General features: G+C 43.5%; 1 long non-coding RNA gene across 1 annotated transcript in view; it reads left to right on the top strand.

The window, feature by feature from the left end:
* LOC143840704 (uncharacterized) overlaps positions 1–16,180 on the top strand; it is a 60,612-nt gene extending 44,432 nt beyond the window's left edge. The window contains exons 2-3 of the long non-coding RNA XR_013232332.1: positions 7,572–7,676; positions 14,587–16,180. This is a non-coding gene — a long non-coding RNA (uncharacterized LOC143840704). The remainder of the gene's footprint in view (positions 1–7,571; positions 7,677–14,586) is intronic.
* Positions 16,181–16,808: the final 628 nt, after the last annotated feature.

The raw sequence follows: 16,808 nt of genomic DNA, 5'->3' as shown, positions 1-16,808 counted from the left end.
CATCTGAGGAACTTGGGAACTGCCTGTGAGCAACTGCATTTGCTAGAAACACCTTGCTAATTAACAAGGCATTTTTATCAGGAGACTGGGAATAACAGCAGAAAGGATGGCCTCTGCACAGGGTTACTTGCGCTGCCACACCATTAAGAGGGGACTTCCCTGCAACATGTAATAGCTTGAGATGGCACTTTGAGGAATGTGAAGTTGTTTGCCCAGGAGACCAGCAATGTGATAATAATGGCATCTAACCTTCAAGGATTTGAGGAATTAGTTGCTTAGCTAGTTTAGATAGGTCATTATTTTGCAAACTGGAAACATTCGCAAGCGATGATATTTCCTCCTGTACAGTGAAACAGCTCAACCTACTCTGGCAGTATTCTCCCTTCTTAGAAACAGATATGCATAAATTGTTTCTAATGAGACCATCTGCCTTTTATAGCCCCCTTGGAACTAAACAGTACCCAAAGACCACTTTATCTTGTCTAGATTGATGGTCAAAATACCGGTTCTCTCCCGTAAAAAGCAGGGTAGGGGGCAGGATGGGATTTGGAGACAGGGAACATGTTTTGATGAATGGTCCTTTGGGATGAGTGGACTGTAGTGCGTGGGACAGTTGGATCACACTGCTACAATCACTGGCCTACCTCTCTGTAGGAACAGCATCTGCTTAGTGTCATTCGTTTTGATGGTGTCATTCGTTTACAGCAGGTGGAAGAGAGTTTGGTAAAGCCTCTTTTTATTATTATTTTTCCTGTAACATTAAAGTCCCTGGGTTTGAAAGATGCCCTCGGCTTCTTACAGATCACACACATTTTTAACGAGGGCCATGACTTTAGTTCTTGCGTGTGTTTCGTAGACTGCACAGTATCCTGTGCTGTGGTATACGGGAGGCTGGTGGTGTATTCCTAAACAGAGTGACACCCCTCTAAGTCAGTAGAAGTTAATGCTGCATACAGTACAAAGATCACACTCCTTTCAATCATACTTAACACTCTTCTGATTCAAGATTGCACATTCCAGGGCAGTAGCTGGCACTTCAGTCTCTAAGAAGGTATCAGCTGCCCCTCCCCCAATTTTCATTAGTTAAAATTGTAACTCTTCCCTTAGTTCTGCCCATATACCAGCACTGGAAGAAACACAAACACTGGACATTTGAGGGAATGGGCTAGGGCTAGGAAATGGCCAGTTTGGCGCCTCTGAGAAGGCTTTTGCACAGGCTGCCGGGAAGATGAGGACCAGAAATCTCTGCTGCATCCGTTCCCTCCCTCCTAGCCAGTCCATTGTGCTGGTTGAAAGCCTCTCCAAAGGAACTGAATGACACACACTCCCCCTGCCCCTCCTTTGTCACCTCTGCAACACTGACAAAAGGAGCCCTTACACAAGCACTGAACTATATATAAATGATGATTAAGGACAAATAAACACAATGTGTACCATACTGAAGATTTTAGGATTTTTCAATGCTAATGAGTCACATTGTCTATTGCACATGGATTGTACACGCCAATGTCTCCTGCATGCTTTATCATAACACCGAAGGTCAGCCAAAATGGTGATTGGGAAAGGCTGGATGTGAATATAGTGCTGCTTCATATTTCATTCATTCTAATATGGTCTAGAAGTACCCACCCCCTCCCCGAAGTACAGATTCAATACAGAACATGAACAGGAACTCTAAGGAAACATTAACAACAGAATGCTTTGCATATGAGAGACATTCTTTTAAAAAATAAAAAATGTGAAAGCAGCATCAAAAAACCTAACAGTTCCATTCATTCCAATAGGCTTAGATACCAAATAATGGAATAAAACACGCACAGAGATAATTGCCATCTCTTGGCAATAATATGAATGCTGTACATTGCCTGTCTGCCATTTGTACTCTATGCAGAAAAATATTTATTGGAGTGTCTCTAATGGTAAGTAATTTAGGGAAAATGTGGTATTTTCATAGGAACCAATGGAATATTTGGCTTCTAAGCTTCGTGTCTGAGTAATGTAGGTAGGAAGACAGAGGCCTGGGTCTGAACCTCTTCTCAGCCCTGAAGCTCACTGAGTAACCTTATGACACAGTTTGGGTGAAAAGTGATAACTTACATTGCAAGTATAGTGGAAATTATTTAAACACATATTTTCCCTGGACAATGGCTGTGTATTCAAACCACAATAGGAATCTCTTTGTTTTCACTCTCTCTTTAGGTCTACCTTACTTCACAGGGCTATTGTGAAGATAAAATTAGGCCATGCCTTCCAGTCTGAACATTTTGCAGGAAGTTATAAATGCAAGAAATAAAGGATTTCCTTGCAGGCTTTGAAGCAAAATACAGAGCTTTGTGTGATGCTATGGTGTAATCCAAAGCCTCTTGCACATCATGGTAAATTGTTTTATTGTTTTATTTCTTTATTTTATTTCTTTAAATTTATAACCTGCTCTCTCCACCAAAGGCGAACTCAGGGCAGCGAGCAATATATATATGCCAGAGGGTACTAAGGCTCCTGGGCATTGAGTTTGTTCTAAGCTATGGAAAACCTACTGTAAGAAGCAACAGTCAATGAGCCAATTACCCTAAGTGTGTATATTAATTCAGGTTTTACTAAACATTCTGGCATCATATGGCAAATGTTTGGTCTGGGCACCCTCCTGAACACAACTTGCCTGGGATTACAGCCTTTAAACAAAGTGTGCAAGTATGCCAGAGTCAAATGTACATAGACATCATTGCACTAGGAGAGTGAGAGCATCAGCCTCCCTACTACCCCCACCCCATTTTCCCAGGGCAAATAGCCCAAGGAAAAAATAACCCCAGGACAATGGCACTTATCCCACTGTGGGCGTGCATGCCCAGTACTCATGTCACTTCTGGTTTGGACTTCAAAAACTGTATGGATCAAAGCCACTAAATCCCTCCTTTAGCTGAGTTTGCTTCTTGCTTTCCTTTGCAGTGGCACCAGTTTGCCTCTCTGATGTTCTGAGAGTTGCTAAACCCCAAGTAGGGCCTGGATCCCCCCAGAATTATAACTGATCTCTGTAGTATAGAGATCAGTTCCTCTGGAGAAAATGCCTGCTTCAGAGGGTGGACTCTGGCACCATATCCCCGAAGAGCTCCCTTTCTAAACACTGCCTGTCTCTAAATTTCCAAGGACTTCCCTACTCAGAGCTGGCAACTCTTGATGTGAGAAACAGAAAACAGATGAAGTCAACATGAGATTTCTGAGCATGAGAGAGCATGAGAGTTCAGCTGAGAGTCTTTGGGTAAAAATAAAAGGAGTAGAAAATAATACTGGTATTATGGTGTTAGTCTGGTATAGATCACCAGGCCAGGTGGAGGACTTGGATAGGATGCTCCAAGACCAGATTACAAAGTTACCAGACAGAAAGGACCTTGTGGTCCTTTTCTCTTTCATCTGTTAATTCCATTTTTATTCTGTTTGTATACCAGAGAATTTAGAACCAGCCAATCAAAGCACATGGAGAGATATGGGGGAATAAATGGAGGAGTAAAAAGAAGCTGTGTAGCCATCACTTTTTGAATCTAGGGTTTAGGGATGGGCACAAACCAAATTTTTGTTGTTCAGTTTGTGGCTGAACCATGAAAGAATACAAATTAGGAGGTTGGTTTGCAAACTGACCCAGTTCATATCAATTTGTGAGACATTCAAAGTTTAAAGCTCTGCTTTTGGTTCCCCATGAAAAGCAGCAGGGAGCAAAAAGTGGAGGGTCATTAAACCCCTGCTGTTTGCTCCATGCAACTTTTCATGGGGAGTAGAAAACAGGGATTTAAATGGCTCCCAGCTGAGTGGCAGCTATTTTTTGAGAAACAGTGGAGAGCAGGGGTTGAAGCCACCCTCACACTCTCAGCCTTGAAACTCTGCTCTTTTTGACTATCCCTTTCCATCTTGTTAACACAAAACTACAAGCAAGAGCCTTTATCAGTATCAAATTGGTGTTCCACATGTTTTGTCAACATATGATACCTCAAGGCTATGAAGATGATAAGATTGTTGCCCCAGAGAAGGAATCTCTTATGTACTTATACTTTATAATATTTTGAAGGCCTGAATTTCTCCTCAGGTTTTCCTAATGGCTACTCTGTTAAGTCAAGTCAAAAACACAGGCAAGAACAGGGTCCTTGAGTGATGCAGTAACAATATTAACAGCATGCAAGGATGTTTTGAGTAATGACTCCAACAGCAGCCTTCAGAGAAGGGGGTGAAGTGACTTCAGTGGATGTGAGGGGAATGCAGCTCAAGGGATCAGCATGGGCCCATTGCCCAGACTATGCTGGAGGTCAACCTTAGGTTGAAGCTGAGAGGTACAAAAAAAATAGCCTTCATTTGAACTGAGGGAGAACCAGGCTGTTGGGACTTAATATCAAAAAGCTGGCAGAGCAGCTTTTAAACTAACTCCAGGAAGAAAGCTAACAGGAACATTATTTATTTCATTTAGATCCTACCTTTCTCCCCAGTGGGGATCCAAAGCAACTTACCATGCTCTCCTCACCTCCCATTTATCCTCACAACATCCCTACAAAGTAGGTTAGGCTGAGAGTACATGAGTGTCCCAAGGTCACCCAGCAAGTAAAAAATTCTTGAGAAAATATTGGTGGGAGGTGGCTAGAACTTAAAGGCAGTAGAATGGCTTTGTGAAGAATACGAGGGCTGGTGGGGGATCCTTAGAGAGGGGAATGAAATACAGGTACCTATATGCTCATGCTAGAAGCACTGAGCCAAGATGAGCTAGAGTGCTTGGTGCTAAATGATAATATAGATACATTGGGTAGAATGGGGGAAATTAATGGGGCAGTTATCCCTGGATAGGAGTTCTATAGACAGGACAAGGAGAGTCAAGTTGGGTGTGGCATTGCTCTTTATAATCAAGAGGATATGGCAACAAATAAACTAGAAAACATTAGAGAAATTTCCATCACAGAATCACTATGGGTGGCAATTATGTACTCCAAGTATTACTTAAAAGACGGGATGTACTATTATTCCTTTGATCAAAAGCGTCAGGCAGTCTTTGAGATGGAGGGTGAAATAAGTGAGGTGACTAAAATGTAAGATGTCATAATAGTGGATGACTTCAACTACCCTCGCATTAACTGATCAAATGTTTGCTTGAATCATGCCACAGAAACAAGGTTTCTAGACATTATAAATGACTGTGTATTGGAATAGCTGCCCACAGAACCAACTATAGGGTAGTGACTCTGTACTTGGTTTTGACCAGGGCTTGAAACCTGATGCAAGATGTAGATGATGTTGCACGGATTGGAAACAGCTATTAAGTTCAGCATTCATATAAAGTCAGCGTGATGTAGTGATTAAGAATGGCAGCCTCTAATCTGGTGAGCCAATAGGACATGACCTTAAAGTTTATACATGTTCTCTCTACAGATCTTAAGTTTTGTCTTATTGAGCAAAAATGATGTTACAATACACTGGACTCAGACAGCATCATCTCTTTAGTAAAGGATTGAGTAAAATATCTAGCTGTTGGCATGATAACTCACAGGACACACTCCTTTTAGAAAGGGACCAAGCCCTATGAAGATAGGTTGAGGGACTTGGGAATGTTCAGCCTAGAGAAAAGGAGGTTGAGAGGGGACATGATAGCCCTCTTTAAGTATTGTCACTTGGAGGTTGTCACTTGGAGGAGGGCAGGATGCTGTTTCTGTTGGCTGCAGAGGAAAGGACGTACAGAAATGGGTTTAAACTACAAGTACAACAATATAGGCTAGATATCAGGGGGGGAAATTTCACAGTCAGAGTAGTTCAGCAGTGGAATAGGCTGCCTAAGGAGGTGGTGAGGTCCCCCTCACTGGCAGTCTTCCAGCAAATGGTGGATACACACTTTTCTTGGGTGCTTTAGGATGCTTAGGGCTGATCCTGCGTTGAGGAGGGGGTTGGACTAGATGGCCTTCCAACTCTATGATTCTATGATTCTATATGTAGATCTGTCATCATAGTTGTTAAATTTATGTTTTTACTTTATACATACTTTTTAAAAATTAGTTGTTGGATTCTGAGGGGTGTTTCTTCTTTCCTGTTCCTTTTACTTCCTACTGTTTTTGAAAGAAAAATTGAAAAGCATTTATTTAAGTATATCAGGAGCAGAAAATAGATAGGAGGTGGTTGGTTTTATGGATGACAAAGGAATTAAAGGACTGCTTAACGATGGGGATATGGCAGAAAACCTGCATCTGAATTCACTGTGGAAAAGTGGAGCATGTACTTACTCTGGAGTTGCTGGTTGGGGAAGTGTGTCTGAAGAATTTAGCCAAGAGACGAAATTCTAGGATTACTAGGTGAACTACTCAGACTGAAGGTCCAAATAGCATACACCCAGGAGTTCTTAAGGAACTCTAATGTGAAATCATTGAACTGCTAACAATTATGTGTCATTTGTGCTATAAAAAAGAAACTTTCATGCCAGATTACTGGAAAGTAGCAAAGTAGCAAATGTCACACTGATTTTTAAAGAGGGGTCCAGAGGGAATCCAGGGAATTACAGGCCAGTTTATCCTGTCAATTTCTCCAGGTAAATTAGTAGAGACTGTTACTAAAGAGAGAATTACTAAGCATATATCAAGCAACAATATCTGCTGAGAGAAAATCAACAGGGCTTCTGCCAAGTCCTGGCTCACCAAACTTTTGGAATTCTTTGAACAAGTTCACAAGCATAGGGATAATAGTAATCTAATAGACATTATATAGTAATCTGATAGATATTATATACTTGAACATCCGAAGGTCTTTTGAATCATAGAATAATAGAATCATAGAATCATAGAATCATAGAGTTGGAAGGGGCCATACAGGCCATCTAGTCCAACCCCCTGCTCAATGCAGGATTAGCTCTAAGCATCCTAAAGCATCCAAGAAAAGTGTGTATCCAACCTTTGCTTGAAGACTGCCAGTGAGGGGAAGCTCACCACCTCCTTAGGCAGCCTATTCCACTGCTGAACTACTCTGACTGTGAAATTTCCCAAGTCCCTCAACCTATCTTCATAGGGCTTGGTCCCTTAGCCCCAGATCATCTTCGTCACTCTCCTCTGTACCCTTTCAATTTTATCTACGTCCTTCTTGAAGTGAGGCCTCCAGAACTGCACACAGTACTCCAAGTGTGGTCTGACCAGTGCCGTATACAATGGGACTATGACATCTTGTGATTTTGATGTGATGCCTCTGTTGATACAGCCCAAAATGGCATTTGCCTTTTTTACCGCTGCATCACACTGCCTGCTCATGTTTAGTTTACAGTCCACAAGTACCCCAAGGTCTCGTTCACACACAGTGTTACCTAGAAGCGTATCCCCCACCCAGCAGGCATGCTTTTCATTTTTTGACCCAGATTTTGAGAATGTATTTCATCAAAGACTCCCAAATATCAGTCATGGAAATACAAGGATGGGTCCTCTTACAGATTAAAAATTGGTTAAATGACAAGGAGCAGAGACCAGGGATAAATGGACAGTTCTAACAATGAAGAGAAGTGAACAGTGTGGTTCCACAAGAATCAGTGTTGGGAATGGTGTTACTTTACTTGTTCATAAATTCTTTGTAATTAGACCTGAGCTGCGTAATAGCCAGGATTGCAGAAGATACAAAATTATTCAGGATGATGAAAACCAAAGTGGATTATGAAGAGCTACAGGAGGATCTATGCAAATTGGGTGAGTGGGCAACAACATGGCAAATGAAGTTTGGAATTGGTAAGTGTAAGTTTGAATATATTCATATCCTGATGAATTCTAAATTGGCAGACACCATGACTAAAAGAGATTTTGGAGTTATAGTGGATAGTACAAAGAAAATATCTATTCAGTCCATGGCATCAATGAAAAAAGCAAACTCCATACTGGAGATTATTCGGAAAGGGATTGAGAATGGCAAATGGCAAATATTGTAATGCCAATGTATAGAGCAGGGGTAGTCAAACTGCGGCCCTCCATATGTCCATGGACTACAATTCCCAGGAGCCCTTGGGAATTGTAGTCCATGGACATCTGGAGGGATGCAGTTTGACTACCCCTGGTATAGAGCAATGGTTCTCAACCTTTTCTTAGTTGCGACCCCACATCGCTCGCTGTCCCACTCCAGGCCGGTGTTGGGAGCACGTCTTGCTCCCTTGGTTCACCGCTTCTCTCCTTTCTCCCTTCTTTTAACTGTGGGGGGTTTCGCAACTTGCCAGACGGAGTTGAGCGGGATAGGACAACTTTTGGACCCTGGGGGGTTGCTTTCTTGCTAGGTCTAAAAGAGCTGAAGGAAGTGGTTCGGCGCATTCCTCAGCAGGCGCCAGCACAACCATCTGGGCAGGCTGGGCAGCTGCAGAAGGAGCCAATGGGGCACTGGAAACGCATGTGAACGGGTAGTGTGTGCACACATGTGCACAACAAACAAGGCAGCAAGGAGGCAGCCATTGCCATGGCTCCACCGCCTCTGCCCACCTCTGCTGGCTGCCAGTCAGCGCCTCCACCACCACCAGCCACCTCCACATGCCCCCGCCCGCTGCCGCCACCCACCCACCCACCCACCCACTGCTGCCACCAGCCGCCGCCGCACGCCGCCGCACGCTTCCTGCCACCAATACCCACTGTGGCAGCAGCGGGCAATTTGGCGACCCCGGGAAGGGGCCAGGCAACTCCAAATGGGATCCCAACCCAAGGTTGACAACCACTGGTATAGAGTGATGTTGCAGCCTCATTTGGGATCATGTGTACAGTTCTGGTTGCTGTATCTCAAAAAGGACATTGCAGAGCCATGAAAACTACTGAGCAACCAAAATCATCGAGGGGTTGAACAACCTTTCCTAGAAGAAAAGGCTGGTGATTCTGAGATCTTTCAGTATTGGGGGGGGGGGGGGAAGATGACTGCAAGAGGTGGCCATAAAAGAAGTTTATGAAATTATTCATGGTTTAGAGAAAAGGAATAGAATTTGTTCTCCTTCTTATATAATAATAGTAGAACTCACTGGCACCCAATGAAGTTAATGGGCAGTGAATTCAGAATGGATAAAAGGAAGTACTTCTTTACTCAACAAATAATTAAAAGGGGAAATGTGCTATCAGTGAATGTCGTGATGGCATAGTCTCCAGGCCGTGTTCCACATCCACCTGAAGTGCTACCACTGGTTGTCTCAACAGGCTGGACCTTCTCCACAAAGGATTTCACATGCAGTTGTTTGTATCTTCACACTGTTTATTCAGGCATTTCCATAGAGCAAGGTCCTCAGAGCAGTTCACAGCTCTTCCTTTCCCAGCTGCCTCCTGTTCCTTTCCTAACCCACACTGATGGTCTTGCCTTTACACCTTCACACACATGCCTCTCATGCCCTGCACTGCCCACCTTCCATGAGCACAGTGGCTCCTCCAGCCTAGAGACATAATATAATCTGACATGCCTTCTACAGTCTGAGAATCTCCAGGCCCCAATATCCATGCCCTTTCAGCCCAATCCTAGCAATCAAGTGAGAAGCTCTACTCACTCTTCTTCATCAGCTCTTTAAAGTGGTGGTCCCCAACCACTGGGCCATGGCCCGGTGCCAGGCCGCGGCTCCCTCTCCCCGCCCCCCCACCCGCAGTAAGAAAATTCCCAGGCCGCAAGCAAATTAGACGATTAGCTTGCGGCCCGGCAAGCTTTGTTTTGTGGGGGGGGGGGAGGGAAGCAGGGCAGTGCATGCATGTTTGCGCCATGCGCGGCTGCAAACGTGCATGCATGTAAGTGCCGTTCATGCACATTTGCGGCCGCGCAATCACCCTCCCCACCACCACCAGTCCACAGCCCTAGAAAGGTTGCGGACCACTGCTTTAAAGGGCTCTGCCTCCTTTCAACCCCCTCACAACACAGATAGCCAGTACATGTAAATGACAATATAAAAAAATCAATTATTTTGTTTTTAGTGTTCACACTTAGGAACCCTCCCAATGACACTCAGCTCTTCCTCCCGATGGACAGCTATCCTAACTCGCCCCTGGAGTCATTAGCCAGATATCTGGAAGAAGTCATGGGCTGGCTCAAGCAGAGCCATCTGAAACTCATTCTGTCAAAGATGGAGATTCTGTGGTTTGGTAGGAAGGGTTCCTCTGAGGAAGCATGGCTGCCCTGCCTGGATGGAATGCAGTTATCAGTAGCACACTCAGCCAGGACCCTGGGTGTGACCTTCGACACCTCTCTCTCCATGGAAGAACAGGTCACAAGAGTAGCACAGCTGGTGGTCTTCTACCTATGCCAAGCTAAGCTACTAGCACCCTACCCTGCCCCACCTAGTGATCCACAGTAATCCACACAACAGTCATCTCTAGAATAGATTTCTGCAACTCACTCTATGCAGGCCTACCCTTATCCCTGCTCTGGAAACTACAATTAGCACAGAACACAGCAGCCAGAGTTCTCACAGGAACATCCTGGAGGGCCAATATTCAGCCCCTGCTCCAACAGCTGCACTGGCTACTGATGGAATTCTGGATCAGGCTTAAGGTCTTGGTAATCACCTTCAAGGTTAAATGCAGTCTGGGTCCTGTATACTTGAGGGACTGCCTCTCTGCTTACATCTCCCCCCCCCCAAAAAAAAAAGAACTCTGTGCTCCTCGAGCAGCAACAAACTTGTGATCTTTGGCCCCAAAGGGGTGTGCCTGGCCTCAACCAGAACCAGGCCCTTCTCCATCCTGGTTCTCACTTGGTGGAATGAGCTCCTAATGGAGACCAGAGACCTGCAGGAGCTAAAACAGTTCCACAGGGCCTGCCAAATGGAGCTCTTCCACCAAACCTTTGGTTGAGGTCAGCGGAACAATACCAACCCAGAAGCCATCTCCCAATCACCAGCTATGCTCAACAGAGACAATATAGGGCAAATCCTGACCAGCCACTGCACATTATGAACTGTTAAACTATGGTTAAGTTTGGAATTCTTATATGATATTCTTGCTGACAAATTGGTAAAATGCAGTATGGATCCTAATTCTGTCAGGTGGACTGATAATTGATTGACAGATTGTACCCAAAGGGTGCTTGATAATGGTTCGGCATCCTCTTGGAGAAGAGTGACAAGTGGAGTGCCCCAGGGATCTGTCCTGGGGCCCGTGTTGTTCAACATATTTATACATGATTTGGATGAGGGATTAGAGGAGGTACTTAGTTAATCCACCGACAACACTAAACTGGGAGGGGTAGCAAACACAACTGAAGACAGAATCAGGATACAAGATGATCTTGATAAACTCAAGAACTGGGCTAAACTGAATAAAATTAAATTCAATAGGAACAAATGTAAAGTTCTACATTTAGGTAGGAAAAACCAAATATACCAATATAGGATGGGGGAGACTTGTCTTGGCAGTAGCATGTGCAAAAAGGATCTAGGAGTCTTAGTAGACCATATATTGAACATAATGCAGCAGTGTGACTCGGTACCTAAAAAGACAAATGGAATTTTGGGCTGTATCAAAGGGAATATCATTCCAGAATTCAGGAGGTGAAGGTACTGCTTTATTCCGCTAGGGTTCAGCCTCACTTGGAGTATTGTGTTCAGTTTTGGGCACCACAATTGAAGAGGGATGTAGACAAACTGGTATGTGTCCAGAGGAGGGCAACAAAGATGGTGAGGGGTTTGGAGACCAAGATGTATAAGGAAAGGTTGGGGGAGCTTGGTCTGTTTAGCCTGGAGAGGAGATGACTGAGAGGGGATCTGATATCCACCTTCAAATATTTAAAAGGCTACCATGTAGAACAGGGGTAGTCAACCTGTGGTCCTCCAGATGTTCATGGACTATAATTCCCATGAGCCCCTGCCAGTGTTTGCTGTTCAAGGTGTTACAAATTTAAACTGTTATGATGCTCTTGTGTTCTGTGTTCTATGTGCTATGAGCTGCAAGCTATAACTCTGCAAGCTACAAACATTTATTGCAAACCGGCCTGAGCCATAAAGGACAGCGGTATAAAAATATAACAAATAAAATTAAAAAATGATTTTAAAAGGGTGTTGAAAGGTTCATAGTGGAGATGTCCACCAATTGCTACCATCTATGGTGAGCTAACCTCCATACTCAGAGGAACCAAACCTCTGAAAAACAGTACTGGGAAGCAGCATCAGGGAAAAGCCTTGGCCATGTTTGTTGGGCCTCTATGGCAACTGATCAGCCACTGTGCAAAGCAAGATGCTGGACAAGATGGACCACTAGTCTGATCCAGAAGTGCTCTTCTTATATTCTTATGAAGAACAAGCTGGGAGCCAGCAGGATTCTGACGGGGTAGTCCTTAAAATTAAAGTCTGGAGCATGGTATCTCTGAGAGTGAAAGTTTGAGTATAACTCTGCAGCTCGTGCCTTTGTGCCCACTAGGATCCACTAGGATTCTGCACACAAAACATTTTTAGGAACATACATTGTACATATATGTACATTCCTAAGTGTGAACACTAAAAGCAAAAAAAAATTTGTATTGGCATTTCTAAATCAGTTTTATTTAATTTTATCTGAAGTAGAGAAGTAGCAGTAGCTCACAAAGGCTCATACCCTACCACAAATTATGGTACTCTTTAAAGTACTACTGGACTCTTTTCTAGTGCTACATGCCACCCATCTTGATCTACCTCCAGCTCTATTAGTCCATCACATGAAAAAAATAGTTTATATGCTACTTCTGCAGTGTGTCTGACCAAGTGCAAATCTTACCTCCCCTCCCCTCTTGTTTACAGGAACCATAACCTTTCTATAAGTACGTGTTGCATTTTTCTTAAGCATTTCGGTCAAAAAGGTTGGCTACCCTGATCTAGTATTTTATATTGACACTAGCTCAGAGAAGGGAACTCGTGTTGTGTTCCTGACTGAATCTGGATTACTGTCATAATTTAGACTTCCTTTTGCACCATGTCACTCTCCTTGTCACTTCTCCCTTTCCATTCCTCCCATCATCAAATCTTAACTCCAGAACTACCCATGTATTGTTGGGCTGGATGGCTAGAATATGCTCCTTAAAGTCTGTCTGTTTCCGCAGTCACTATTACTTTCACAATAAAATCTTGTGATTCAGGCACAGTGCCGAATGCGCTCCATTTGCTGCGTATTTTGTGAATCCCAAGAAAATGAAAACATTTTATGAGTGTTTTGCAGAAGAGTGAAACAATGACAATGGATCTGGGAGAGCTATTGTCCTGCTAAAAATTATTGGCAGTTGTAAGAAAGACAAAGACTGAAATTCTCAAATATATGTGACCCTCTAATTGCTTTGAGGCTTGAAAAGAATTGCTTTAGTGTGCTTTTTCCCCTCTTGCTCAAGTTCCTGGATTAGATTTTGACACAGGGGGGACATGTATTAAATTTCTCCTTATTCCTGAAAGGACTTCTTCCCACTAACTTCCATCTTTCTCTTTCCATTTAGCTCCAAATTCTCTGATTTGCTTCATATACTCAGGCTCCTAACTTTTTATTTTCCAGCTATGTAAATACACTCCATCGTCCTGCTTGTCATTTCCATTGAATCAACGTTCACTGAGGTTTCCCTTGGCTTTAGCGAAGTAGTTCTTAACTTTTTTGTGGGGGGGGGGGTCACACACCCCACTGGAAATCTGATTAAAGTTATGAGCTCCCTAAACTCGTAAAAATGCACATATACATATAAACAAATGACGTGCCCAATGTATTTTCAGAATGTACAGACTTAAGGTGATCCTTATAACAACGGTCTGGAGTGGAGGCAAAAATCACAATGAACACTTAAAAAGACTAATATTTTACCTTAAAATTCATGATGACCTGATATAAACAAAGAGCTGCCCCAGTCACAGAAGCCTGTTGGCAAAAACATGTAGGCAATTTTTGTAAATTTTTCTTGATTTTGCACCATCAGCATTGGCCCTATTTTTCAGTCCCCTAATATTAACATAATTCCTATGAATGAAAAACTAGATGTCATAACTAGGTAATGATGATTATTCCGTTACTGATTGTGCACCGAAGCTTCTCATGCCACCCTACACTTGCTTGGAGTCAAACAATGCCTTAAAATATAATCTGACATTAAAAATACTTTCCCCCCCCACACACACACACACATACACATATACACACAATTTTCAAAGTAACAGTAAGGAAATGGGGGGAATCATTTCTTGCCACCCAGTTCATAGACCTCCTGAAGCCCATCCATGGTTAAGAACCCCTGGCTTTATGGCCACTTTTAAGGGCCAAACTGCACTATGTGTAGAAAACTCCCAGCATATTTTGTGTGACCATGGGATGCACAAATTGGATCAGGGCCATGGTTTCAATAATGGAGGCCTAATCTCCCCCTCCCTTACTGTTCCCCTAATTAAAACCATACTATTAGCAACAGAGCAGGGAAAGGCAGGTACAATTGGTTGCAAGAACTGACAGTGGAAATCCCACATAATGCACTGTAGTGATCTTCCCACAGGATAATACAGCATATAAAGATATAAAGGTCCAGAAGAATGACATCACAATTACAGGCACCTTTAATATCTTCTGCTGTGTATAGCTTCCTAGAAGTAGGATCCTATTATGTCATCTTTGCACCGCTTAATATGTCATGTGAATACTTATGCTATGCTTCATTTTTGTCTTTTAGATTTCTGGCTGCTTCCAGACTGTGACAATCCTAGACACCTACTGAAATTTTCTCTTCCATACCGCTTGGGTATGCAACTGTTCTCTTAAGGGAATTTGAAACAATTCTCCATGTCCAGTATACACATGTGCACACAGAGAGAGAGACTTTTTGATTTGCCTGCTACTTTCCTATTTATTGTGAGGGGGATTTCCTTGCTGTTCCTGTGACAAGGGTGGTTTTCTTTTCAAACATTCCATGCACTAATATTCCACCCAACCACTCTAGCTTTGGTAGCCTGCAGCTGCACACACACTCTCTCTCTCGCGCGCACACACACACACACACACGTACACACTCCTGCTGTCTTCCATTTTTCATGTGAAACGGCTCAGAAATTTCATAATATTAACTATTTTTTTTAAAAAAAATTAATTAATTTTTAAAAATTGCCCAAGTTCAATTTACCTATTAGAGGAAGTAACTGGGATATAAAGCAAAAACATTAATCTAAGATCTATCACAATTTATTTGTATATAAGTAGCTTCCTTCATTAACACAGTGGAGGGAATCTGTAACCTGAGAAAGTCCTATGCTTGTTTGACACTTCAGATTCCATTAGCAAACAGTTGTCACATATTCTGTTCAAATACAAAGTCCAGTGTCTGGGTGCTAAGGGAGGAAGCACCAGGGGCTTTTCTTTGAGAATATTTGAATGTAAAGGAGAGGGAGGCCATAACAAAAGGTGAAAAGAAGGGTATGAATGTGGGTATTAAGCCCCCAGAGTAACTGCCAAGTAGTCCACTGACCCCCCCCCTCCCATAAACACAAGATTTGTGTCCTGAGAAACAGAGCTGGTTCAATGGAGAATAAGGTCCCAGAGCAAATATTAAAGGAATTGTATTTTGAGAAGGAAAAGAAAATGTTACATATATAACTCTACACAAGATCAGCATGATAAAAATAGATTGTGCCACATGAGCCTGGTATCTATTTTCTAAGAGGATATTGAATGGTGCTGAAGTGCTACTGAAATACAGAGTGACGTTTTAGCTGGAGAAATCATACTTGCATACCAAGAATCTCAGAACCAACTGATCTCCTTATCAGAGACAGAGAAGAAATTCTCCAGCAGTATATAGATCATTATGGCTAAGGGAATTGGGATGCATCTCACCTTCCTTCCTCTTTGCATGTGCCATAACATATTTGTTTGAACCATTTGAATTGGTTTTACAATGAAGATGCACTGCCTGAATTTTGTTTTGTTTTGCTCTCTTTGCCACTCTGCAATCTGGGTGACCATCCTGGCTGACTTTTGGCAGGTAGATTTAGATAGCAAACCTATGCATGGTAAATCCTATTTTACTCAAGGAAACATTCCTAGGAAAGTGGGGTTACAGTTGCAGCCTTAATGTTAGGCAGGGGAGCCTGATTCACAGGTGCCACATCCACTTCACCAATCAGCCCTTCCCTCCCCCCCCCCTCATTGCTTCTTCCCCTTCCCCTCCTCAATACCTTCCTTTTCTGCTGAGTCCAGTCTCCCACTCTCTACCGTCTCTGTTCGGGGATTTAAAAACATTGTTCTGGATTGTTGTTCTTTTTATAAATAAAAAACCACACTGAATTTTCCAGAAATCAAAGCTATTAGTTTTCTTTATTCATCTCATTTTTATTGGTTTCAATATTAAGTACATTTTCTCTTGTAGCCCTTTTTTCTCCCTTCCCGACTGGGAAGGCACGGACTCAAGAGGACAACCACCATTCATGTCGCAAGTGGCAGGAGCGCTCTGGAGATGGAAGAACACCTGGGGGAGGGGAGTGAAATCCCCCCTCCCCGCCGGCCTGGCTCCAGTGCCAGATGCAAGCCTAGCTGGGAGACAAAACGCTGAATGATCCGGACAGCCCAGGAGCCAGCAGCACGTTCGCTCCCCCGCGGAAAGTAGACACGCGCACAGTCCCCTCTTTTGATATCCGCAGGGGCGTACCAAGGTGGCGGGCGGGGAGGGGGGACCGTCTCGGTCCCTGAGGGAGAGCTCCCTCGCCCAAAGAGCCCGTCCGCCAAGCTTGACTTTCGGCTTGGGCTTTGCCATTGGCAAATTCACTCTTCTGCACCGGCGAGCGCCTTTCCCTCTCGCATGCGCACTCAAGGGAAGGCTTGGGGGCCGTGGCCAAACGCCATGCGCCCTTCCTTCTTCTCCCGCGTGCGCGCGCAAGAGAGGTTTGGTTTGCGGTTGAGACC

The sequence above is a fragment of the Paroedura picta genome, chromosome 6 (assembly GCF_049243985.1).
Source record: "Paroedura picta isolate Pp20150507F chromosome 6, Ppicta_v3.0, whole genome shotgun sequence".
NCBI lineage: Eukaryota > Metazoa > Chordata > Lepidosauria > Squamata > Gekkonidae > Paroedura > Paroedura picta.
Note: the sequence above shows the minus strand (reverse complement) of the source record. Positions and strands in the feature narration are given on the sequence as shown.